Here is an 11315-nt window from a genome sequence, read left to right on the forward strand (position 1 = left end):
GAGTGGAGCAGTTGGGCCTTCACCTAGAACTATACAGTGATCCTAAGTAATTAGCTATCTGTTTGTTTTGATATTCATTGATCTTTGCTAAGTGTGCTTTGATGTTGTCAGCTACTACAAATCCTGTTTTAGAAGGGGGAGTATGGGCTATACAAGAAAGGGAAAAGGAAAAAAGGTGTTTATGCCAATGAATTGTGCAATTTAAATAGCCCAAAGTCTAGGATAAGAGAAGCCCTGTAATATCCAAATATCACAGTTTTTTTTTTCTTGGACCTGCAGTAGCGGTCAGCTCAAGACAGAATGTCCTAATGCTGCTCTTCTGGACTCTTATAAATGGGGACATAGTTATGGAATAAAAAAATTTACATCATATGCACATGGCACTTACTACATGCCCATGTACCATCGTAGGCACTTAACTCATGTCATTCTCACAGCCATCCTTTGGGGTAAGCACCTATTAGTGCCCATTTTGTAGAAGAGGACGCCTAGGCCTAGAATTGCCCTAAGTCACGGGTTGATCACTGGTGGAGTTAGGATTTGAATGCCGTCAGGCAGGTGCCAGAGCTCATTTGCTGAATCACCTAATTCTGACTAACCGCCTCTCTGAAGGTACGCTGGAAGGGTAGAGAGAAAGAACGTTACTTGACTGCATCATTGTAGGCACAGCTAAATACGTGGTTGCACACCTTTTGGCTCCTCATGCAGCAGCAGGAAATTTGACACCAGTGTGTTTGCTTTCCTTTCTGTATGTGACCTTGGTGGGGAGCAGATAGACTCTCAGTGTCACCCAGAATGTGCTGACTTCCCACAGCTCCGACATCATTGCAAAAGGCTGTACTTCCTGTTAAAATTTCATGTGTGTGTTCACACTCAAAAGCTAATAACTGCTGACTCTTCTGTGGGTTCTCTCAATCTGGAGAACATCCTTCCTACCAGGCGGTGAAGTGGTTCAGCAATGAAAAACAACATACTTTGGAACACCCCCAGCGATCTGGAAATGTTGCTCTGTTATAGGAATAGACACAGCATGATTGTAAGTGGCATATCCCAAGTGGGGTGAAAACCAGTCGTTTGACTGAGAGGCCTAAAGAGATGATAGTGGCTCCTACAACTTCATGAATTTCTTGCTGTTTTGTCTTGTCTTGTTTTTGTTTGGGATAGCTTCTAGGCCTCCCTCTAATATTCGTGTAGTCCAAGGCAAAAGTACAAATGGACGCCTACACACCATATGTCTAAATATTTAAAAGTTACAAATCAAGCTAAAAACACTGTTAAATAAAATATGTCACATCCCTCTACCTTGACAACTATACTATCATGATGAAAAATCAAAAACTATTTAAAGTTATGATTTTTCTTTGAAAAATATTGAAGACAAGTTGGTTTAATTGTTACTGCACATGTCTGGATGTTTTGTTGTTGGACTAGCAATGTTAAATGAGTAATAAAATGAAAGAGACACAATTTGTAATTATTATGTATTTATTTAGTTAAATTTATTTTCCTTGTCTTCATTTCAGTAAAGATCACTGTGTTATTATGATCGATATGCTCTCATAACTTGTGTTCTGAAGGAATTCAAATAAAAAGTAATTCTACTAAAAGTGTCCAAGATATATTGAATATATGAAATAAGTGAATATATTTTCATCAAGAATGTACATTAAAGCAAATATAGAAAATTTTAGGTTTAAAGTTATTTTAATATAGTTTATATATTTTAATATATATTGTTATGAAGTGCTATTTTATTCTAAAACATTATATGTAACATTCAAATAGAAAAGAAAAATTAATAATTAATGAATATAGGATTTTAAATAAAGCTGAAATTTTATTTAATATTTTGGAAAATTAATTTAGAATATTCCATATAAATAAAATTATCTGTTCATGCTAGTGTTCAAGGCATAGCTGGTTGTCAGTGTAAAGTATTGATATCTGATTTCATGAATGACAGTCTAGATCTACACACTTATCAATCTTTAAGTGTTATAAATTGTTTAATATTGCAAAATGTTCTGTCACTGCCAGGTGCAACCACTGCAAAGATTTGCTAAACATTGAATATCTTGTATTGGAGAAGCAAGAAAGTGATGCCAGGCACTTCTGGAAAACAAATACTATATGAAGCAAGGCTAGATTGCATTCAGAGGATTTGCTGAGTTGATTAACTTATCTTTTCTCTCTGCTCTTGAAAGAAATGCTCACCTCTAATGTTCTTAGCAGGATAACCAAAACCTTTCCAATATTTGGAAGTGATTACCTTTTATCCTCAGGTTATACAACAAACAATGTGTAGAAGAATTCCTATGGGCCCTGAATGGTATTGGTCACAACAGCAGATTTTTTGGTTTAAAGTCATTCTAATGAGTGCTAAGTCCTATACAACAGAGGCACTGTGTGCTCTTTAATATAGTTACCTGCACACATGTGTGTGATGTAGGTCCTTTCAAAGAAAGGTTCAGGACAGTGGCCCCTTGCCTGGGTCTAAGGGTGATACTGGTTGTTTCGAGTGCTTTTAAATTTTTTGCATTTATTTACGTACTGATTAACTGACTTCTAAAAAATTTATTAAACTTGGGTTCTCTGATGAATCAAAATGAAATCACACTTACTGAATAATTCCCATGAGTTTATCCTCTGATGAGCCTACAATGATTAATGCATGTGACAACACCTGAAGTGACAGAAAGGAGTGTCATTTTAACAGGGCAACATACATTTTTAAGAGGGGCAATTATTACAGAGCCGTTCTTAGGAAACAATATTTTCACTGAGGGTCAGGGGATTATACACTTGAGCGAAGTCAGCTTTTCTGTTTTTTTTTTAAAGATTTTATTTATTTATTCATGATAGTCACAGAGAGAGAGAGAGAGAGGCAGAGACACAGGCAGAGGGAGAAGCAGGCTCCATGCACCGGGAGCCCGACGTGGGATCCGATCCCGGGTCTCCAGGATCGCGCCCTGGGCCAAAGGCAGGCGCCAAACCGCTGCGCCACCCAGGGATCCCAAGTCAGCTTTGCAAATTATTTCCCTTAAGATGAATGAGGAGACAGCTGATTATGGGCACTGCATATGGCTACTACCACTTACCAGCCTTATTCACAGGCAATCATGAGCTCCACAAAATGCTTTTTATTTCCTTCAACACCATGTTTTTCAACATGTAGCTTGTGAACTGCCTTAAGCAGGGGTACTTGTTAAAAATGCACATTCCAGATCCCAACTATACATGCTGAAAGTCAGGTTTCCTGGGCTTAGGCCCTATGGCAATGCTAAACAGATGTTTCTCAAACCATACTTAGGGAAAAAATTGATTTAGGGCAGTGGCGCTTAAGCTTTTTAAATTATACACCCTGATTAGTAAAAAATATTTTGGGCAGATGTCTCTAATATATAATCATGTATTTGTAAATAGTCTATGTGCACTATTGTCCTATTTATCATGTTAATTCTAAAACACAAAAAAAAATTTTTTTAAAGGCAAAGGTAAGTAATATTTTTAAAATATCTTTTTCTCTCAGTGAAACAAAAATATTTTTGCTTCCAGCAAAATATAATTGTTAATAAGTAAATATATATTAATATGATCAACAGGTTTTAGTGAAAGTTTTATAATTTGAATTGCTTCATAATTAAAAAAATCTTGGCTTAATAATAATTTAAAAGTTGGGGCTCAAGTTCAGGTTAATTAGAGACTTGTTTTTCATGTCATCTCAAAAAAAGATACTTCAAGACAAGACAGATTCACACAGAATAGGTCAATTTCAGACCACATTTACCATTTGTTTTCGGCCCACCCACAATTAAAAGAAGAGTTTGCTTAAAATTATGCTTACAAGTCTTTGGGGATCCCTGGGTGGCTCAGCGGTTTAGCACCGGCCTAGGGTGTGATCCTGGAGTCCCAGGATCGAGTCCTACATCAGGCTTCCTGCATGGAGCTTGCTTCTCCCTTTGCTTGTGTCTCTGTCTCTCTCTGTGTCTCTCATGAATAAATAAATAAAATCTTTTTAAAAAAATTATGCTTACAAGTCTTCCTTGATATCAATCAGTTCTTATAAATTAATCACATGTTGCATTTTTATTTTCAACAACTGACTTTAATAATTCGCTTAAACTCTTTGAGAAATTTTTAAAAAGATGTGAAAATTTCTGTTTTCAAGTTTTTAAAGTGTGATCGGAGTTTCAATAGGCAATACAAGTCATTTTAAGGAGCAAAATCACACAATGGTGGGTACACTTGTAAATCATGAGTGTCTTTTGGAAAACAGTTACTTTCTCAATTATTGTTAAATGTCATCTTTACCTGAAGGGGCAGATGAAGAGTGTTTTATGCTTTTTGTTCTTAAATAACAGCTAAGGTAGATTCCCATTGAAAGTCATATCCTCAAGAAGATAAACAAATGACCATGGCTTTTAAAGCTGAAGTTTCAGAGTTGTAAAGGAAATGGTGAAAATGATGAGGCTGCCAAGAAGTGAGCATAAGCTAGATATTGGGAGACCTGTGTTTTATGTCCACTGCTTTCATTTGTATCCCATAAAAAAAGAGCAGTCATGGATGCTAATTGCTGACATTGCCAATTCACTGTGGGAAGGGTATGGAGGCCTCTGGGATAATTGGGTGCGTAGTGGAATTCTTTACTGTGAGGGAGAATAGTAACAATAGCAAGAGCTCATAATTATGGAACCCTTAGGTGCCAGGCACTGTCCAGGGTTTTATATGAATCACTTCATTTCTTACACAATGTCCTGGCACAGTCCTAGAATCAGGTTTTTCTGGATGAGGAATCTGAGTTCAAGGTCATATAGCTACTAAATAATGGAGCCAGGAGTCTGGCATGTTAGGGATTTCATTTGTGGATCTGGGGATTTAAAATGCAGGCCTGGCCCTGGACCTACGATTATGACTCAACTCTGACTTCCCAGTAAGATGGAGGAGGTACTAGAGGGTGCCTGGGGGGCTGAATGCTACACACTCAGGAAACCGACCAATCTCCTGTGGAAGGTGCCCTCTGCAATCTTAAATCTGCAAATAGAGCAGAGGCTAAAATAGCTGATCTTGTCAGCTGATCTTGTGGAGCATTGATTTCCTGAAGACTACAGCCTTCTTTTTTTTTTTTTTTTTTTTTTTTGACTACAGCCTTCTTGGCAGGATTTCCCCGGTTGTTTTGGATCTCATTTACTTCAGAATGTGTTTCTTTAATTTCTGTGACATATAGAGATGCAATATTAGTGGCTGGGGCAATTTCTTGCCCCATTATAAATATTAGTTTATGTTTTCTTGGAGGGCTTCCTCTGATTGAGTCAATACTTTAGCATCCATTCTATTCCAGGCATTGTGCTTGATTCTTGAGATACAGTGGTTTCAAAAATCTGTCCCTTGCCCTCAGTCTAGACAGAAAGAGGTAAGTGGGTAGGTAGTTAATATAGCACGTTGAGATTGTTTTTAGGGCTAAAACAGCGTGCAGAGACTTGGAAAGACAGAAAGTTTCCCAAAGGGATGATTTGAAGATAGCTAGGTGGAGAGGTACGGGCTGCAGAGACTTCATTCACGTGTGTATCATCATACTTCAAAATAGGTATCATGTGCTTCCTATCTCTTTCCTCACTTCTGTCCTTGCCCAATACCCTCTTCACAGATTTCCTTTCATTGTTCTTCTGTTTTTAATTCCTTTCTTCCTTTAAAACAGAATCACTTTCTTATGTTCAGAAGTATTATTAGCAATAAACAAAAGGAGATGAGCAAATCTTCACCAATAGTCCTTACCGAAGATTAAGAGTTCTCTGTTTAAAGTCATTGAAAATTATTGCAGTAATCAGTGTGAGGTACCAGAGAGGTCTAAAATTCTAAGGGCATTAAATCATGGGCACTCCCACCCTCAGTGTTTAATTCTTATAGTTTTTAAACCACACACACACACACACACACACACACACACAATCTTATTGTTACAAACACTGCTACCTTGAGAAAGCTAGAAAACAAGATAAGCAAAAATTAAGAAAAGAAAAGCACTATATTCCCACCATTGGAGATTATCTTTATATCTTTTTGATTTGCTTTCAGATACTTTTTTATATATGGATGTATTTTTATAAAAAATGAAATGATTGCAAAGCAAGTTGTTTTGTATCTTGGTTTTCTAATGATCTTTCCCTTTGTGAGTCAAAATTTTAATCTTATCTAATAGTCTATCTTGAATCAGATTTTCTCAATTATCTTCATAATACCATTTAGAGCTAGTAGGTCCTACGTGTTGAATCTAGCTTTTATGGCTCTTGGTTTTCTTATATTCTAGCATCATCCTTAATTTTTTCCCCCATTGTACACTGACTTGTTGAACAGATCCGACCAAGGACCCCAACAGAATGATTCGTCTTGGTTTTGTCTGGGCGTCTTCTGGTGCTATCATTGAACTTCCCCCATCCACACTATTTTCTTATGCTGAAAGTTTGGTTTAAACTTCTGCTCAAAAAAAAATAAAAAAATAAAAAATAAACTTCTGCTCAGGTTATGTTAAACATTTTGGCTAGAATATGCCACAGGTGACAGTTTGTGTTTTTTTGTGTGTCACATCAGGAGACATAATGTTTGATGGCTCCACCATTCAGGGGGCTAAATTTGAGCACTGGATTCGGGTGTTGAAAATCTGGTCGCTTTGTGAACGTACACTTATGTTTTTCTCCTGTGACTAGAAAGAAATCTTTGTAGTATTGCTTTGGCACTTTATAACAGTTAGATTCCCCATAAAACATGCACTTAATGCTTTTTAACACTACTTGACAACCCTTGCCTAGGTCAATAATTTCATTAGGGATCAACAATGATTAAAATCTAATTCAATCCTTCCTTTTCTCTTAGTAGGTAATACTTTTCTATGAAATAACACTTTCTTTCATCAAGTGGTGTTGTTTTGTTTTGTTTTGTTTTGGTTACTCTGTAATATAGTCTAACTGGGGCAGCAAAATAAATGTTTAATATTCCCCATTAGATACATGTTTTCAAAGGAAAAAACTTACTTAATAACTGCCTCAAATGGTGACATCTGGTGAGGAGGGCTTCTTTTTTCAGTATCATTCTCTATTCATGGATTTTCACTGATTCAATCAATGTTCCTATATCCTTGAAACATTTCTGGTCTAAAAAGTTTTAAGTTGAGTAATTCAGTATCAGTTGTTTTACACTGAAGTGCTACTTAAGAGAAACAGATACAGCCAATTCTACAATTTTATGAATATTTTGAAAAAATGAGATTGACAAGATGGTGAAAATCCCTTTCATTACACATGACGAGCCACCTGGCTCAGAGTATGCCCTTCCCCGGTTGCAGTGTGTGAAGTTCAGTCTGTCAGCCTCACAAGATGAAAATGAATTTACTCTTGGAAAAATGGATTTACAAGGCTGAAAGGGAGGCACCATTTCACTAACTGTTCTCTTGTACCATAGGCAAGATAAGATGTCTCTATTTAGAGAATTTTTCTTTTTTATTTCACAATGCAGATATGGAACTTCAGATTTTTTCTTACCCATTTTAAAAAATGAGTTGATAAACAGCTGACTACTGGCTTAGTGGTGCAGCTCATCACATAGCACATACATTGGAAAGAGGTATATATTTATTTGCTTGTTATTCTGTCTTCTAAAGTGAAGTCAGGGATCCCTGGGTGGCGCAGCGGTAAACCAAGAAGAACATGAAAATGACAAACGTGTGTGAGCGGGTATATATAAGCATGCATACATGCATGCATTCACAGAAAGATGTATTATTGAATTGTAATGTTACTGAATGTCTTGACTTCAGCACTGAAAGTCTCGTGTCTGGGTAAACACTCCAGTCCCAGGCAAAAAGGGATGGCTGGCCACCCTAAAGTTACCAGATAGAAACCACATGGGATTCAGCAACAGATCTCTGATCAGTCTTCCTGTTCTTGACTCAGACATTTAATAAGGCCTTTAATTCAGACATGAGTTAATATGTCAAACTGGCAGGAAAATAACTTATTAAGTACATAAGAATATGAATTCAAGTAAGTATGAGGAATGCACTAAAAGTCTTTAAAACTGCCAGTATGAAAAGGATCAAGAATTGTACTCCCTATTTTTTCTTCAGAAGAGGTAATATAGCTGCCAGTATTTCTGAATATTCCAGCCAAAGCTTGGAAAATAGCATGGCGGAAGGTACGAGGTACTTGAGTTGATTTTCACGATGGAATTTTATTTATACAGAGACCATTCATTGACTGTTTAGTTAGAAAAGACCTTAAAGAGTTATATAATCTATCTTTCCACATCTAGTCAAGGCCACAATTAGATCATGATGGGATTCTACCCAATATATTTTTAAAGACCCTCAAATAAAGAGATGTTCCATTATTAATTTTATGCCTCGCCTGAAACTCTCATCCTTTATATGGAACTAATTACTTTTCTGGTTGATGCTAGAGAGTGTGAATAGCCAGAAACCATTCTCTGACAAAGGTTAGAAGATTATTTTTCAATTTCCTTTAAGTATTTTAATTCTAGAAGCTTTTAACTTTTCTTCAAAGTTTGTACTTTTAAACTTTTGATTACATCTGTGCTCTGCTCCAAATCCCTAATGCATACATTTGGGTATGTTCTGCATTCCTAATAGCTCCTAGGTGATGCTGATGGTTCAAGGACCATAGTCTTGCTTGCTTGCTTAATTGAAGTATAGTTGACACACAATGTTACATAAGTTTTAAATGTACAACATAGTGATTCAGCAACTCTGTACATTATCCTATGTTCACCACAAGGATAACTACCATCTGTCACCATACAACACTGTTACAACACCGCTGACTACATTCCCTATGCTGTAACTTTCATACCTGTGATTTATTCATTCTGTAACTGGAAACCTATATACCTCCCACTCCCCTTCACCCATTTGCCCCTCCCCCCACTGCCTTGCCCTCTGGCATCCACCAGTTTGCTTATTCTGTATTTATGGGTCTATTTTTGCTTTTTTTTGTTTATTTGCTTTGTGTTTTTTTTTTAACCACACGTTGAAGAGCAAGGTTGCAAAGAACTTAGTTATAGCTTACTTCAGACTTTTCTTCTTAACCTAGAAAGACAAATAGTACCCAGTTAGATACAGTCTTTACAGAAAGCAGTGGACATAGATAGAGATGGAAAAACTATTTTAAGGGTATTATTGGTATAGAGAAATATTTGTAAAAACAAAATAAGAAAGCTATTTCTGTAGCATAGTGACTAGACTGCGATATAAATATGAATACTATATACAATGGTGACTTATCCTGTAATTGCTGATTGCTTTAGTTATGAATTTTTAATTCACACTTTATAACTAGATTTAGACTTATTTTACTCCCCTTTGATGAAATTATTTTTCTCTACTTATTTTTTCTTTTTCTTTTTTTTTTAATGATTTATTTGTTCATGACAGAGAGAGAGAGAGGCAGAGACATAGACAGAGAGAGAAGCAGGTTCCTTGCAGGGAGCCTAAAGGGGGACTCGATCCCAGGACCCCAGAACCGTGACCTGAGCCCAAGGCAGACGTTCAACTGCTGAGCTACCCAGGTGTCCCAATTTTTCATAACATGAATATATGAAATTACTTTATACAAAGAAAGTTCACATGTGGAAATGCAGTATTGCAAATACCATAAACCAAATACATTTTTATATTTTGTAATTCAAGCTAACATTTAGATTGGGGTGCCTGGGTGGCTCAGTCAGTTGTACATGGGACTCTTGATTTTGTCTCAGGTCCTGATCTCAGGGCTGTGAGATTGAGCCCAGCCTGTGGCTCCATCCTGAGCGTGGAGTCTGCTTAGATTTCCTCTCTCCCTCTGCCCCACTCCACTGGAACAGCTGAGGGCAGCATGGAAAACCTCAAATGTCTCTGTGAGGAGGCCTACCAGAAGACATATCAAAACTGCAGAGGCAAGGCCTCTATCGTACTTCCAAATGCCAAGTCTCCCGCAGAGTACATCTGATTTGTCAAGCCTAGATCACATTCAGAATTCAAGCTGCAAGGCAGTCTGGAAAATGTAGATCTTAAGTTTCTAGTCTCTATGACCTGAGAAGGCCAACTAGAAAAGGGGTGGAATGAATGGTGGTCACCAATACTTTATACCCTGTCCTAGGACTATTGTTCTAGAATAGAAGCTCAACATCTACATGGGATGATGTTCTTTTTTGTCAATTCTGACAAGTCAGTATATCAATCTATCAATAGTCTTCCTGATCTTGGTCAAACCATAAAAGTTTGATATTCTCAGAAACATACCAGAATGAGGCAATCTTAGATTTGAAATAATCGTGTTATTTAAAGATTTTATTTATTTGAGAAGGAGAGAGTAAGCACAAGTGGGAGTGGGGAGGGGCAGAGGCAGAAGGAGAAGCGGGGAGCCCAGTGTGAGATCATGACCTGGGCCAAAGCCAGACACTTAACTGACTGAGACACCCAGGCGCCCCTTGAAATAATCACTTTATTTTTGGATCGGTGCCTATATATATATATATATATATATATATATATATATTTTTTTTTTTTTTTAGCTAGAAAATGCATTCTTCAGGTAAAATATCCCTTGGAAACATTATACATAAGTAAATAAATAAATAGCTACCCTCCTCAAAGTGGCGGTAGGGCTTGTTGGCAGAAATATTTTGGGCTTTCTGTGTATTCCAGGTGGTTGCTTAGGTCTTCCAGATTCCCTTAAAGTTAGCTTGAGACCATGTGATGGCTTTCCGGCCCTAAAACCCCTGTGGATCCTCCATTCCTTTCTTCCCATTACAGACAGTGGAGTCTGTGTATTGATACATAATAGCATCACACTATGATGACAGCTGGACCCTACGCTTACTAGATGGAAGAGGTCTTTTGCCTTATGCTGGTGTTTGTGGGGAGAGAAATAAACATTCATGATAGGATACCATTGAGATCGTATGTCATTGCAGCATAGCCTGGCTCTCTTGACAAATGTGGGCCTGAAGTCCTGCAGTCTCCACCTCTCATTCTTCCAATGCCAGCCTCTTTGCCTCTCCTTTTCTCTCTGCTTTCTACTTGCCTCCCAAGGCAAATCTACATCGCTACTTCCGGGTGCACAGTTTGTAAACCATTACTCTCGGCTTTTCAAGTACCCCCTCCTCTGGTTTTAAAAATAAAAAAACTGTGTGATAAATGAGTATTACTTTATAGATAAATGGAGGATAGGAGTGGGGTAGAAATGATGTTAAAATAGGCACAAGGGGTCCCAATTTCTGAAATAAAAATTACTACAGATACTATATCTAACCACTTGAAAATAGTATAT

General features: G+C 37.2%; 1 long non-coding RNA gene across 1 annotated transcript in view; it reads left to right on the forward strand.

Moving 5' to 3' along the window:
• Nucleotides 1-153: 153 nt before the first annotated feature.
• The window catches only part of LOC119879210, a 39231-nt gene continuing 28069 nt past the window's right edge, over nt 154-11315 (forward strand). Inside the window, exon 1 of the long non-coding RNA XR_005387382.1 lies at nt 154-1036. This is a non-coding gene — a long non-coding RNA (uncharacterized LOC119879210). The remainder of the gene's footprint in view (nt 1037-11315) is intronic.

The sequence above is a fragment of the Canis lupus genome, unplaced genomic scaffold (assembly GCF_011100685.1).
Source record: "Canis lupus familiaris isolate Mischka breed German Shepherd unplaced genomic scaffold, alternate assembly UU_Cfam_GSD_1.0 chrUn_S433H594, whole genome shotgun sequence".
Taxonomy (NCBI): domain Eukaryota; kingdom Metazoa; phylum Chordata; class Mammalia; order Carnivora; family Canidae; genus Canis; species Canis lupus.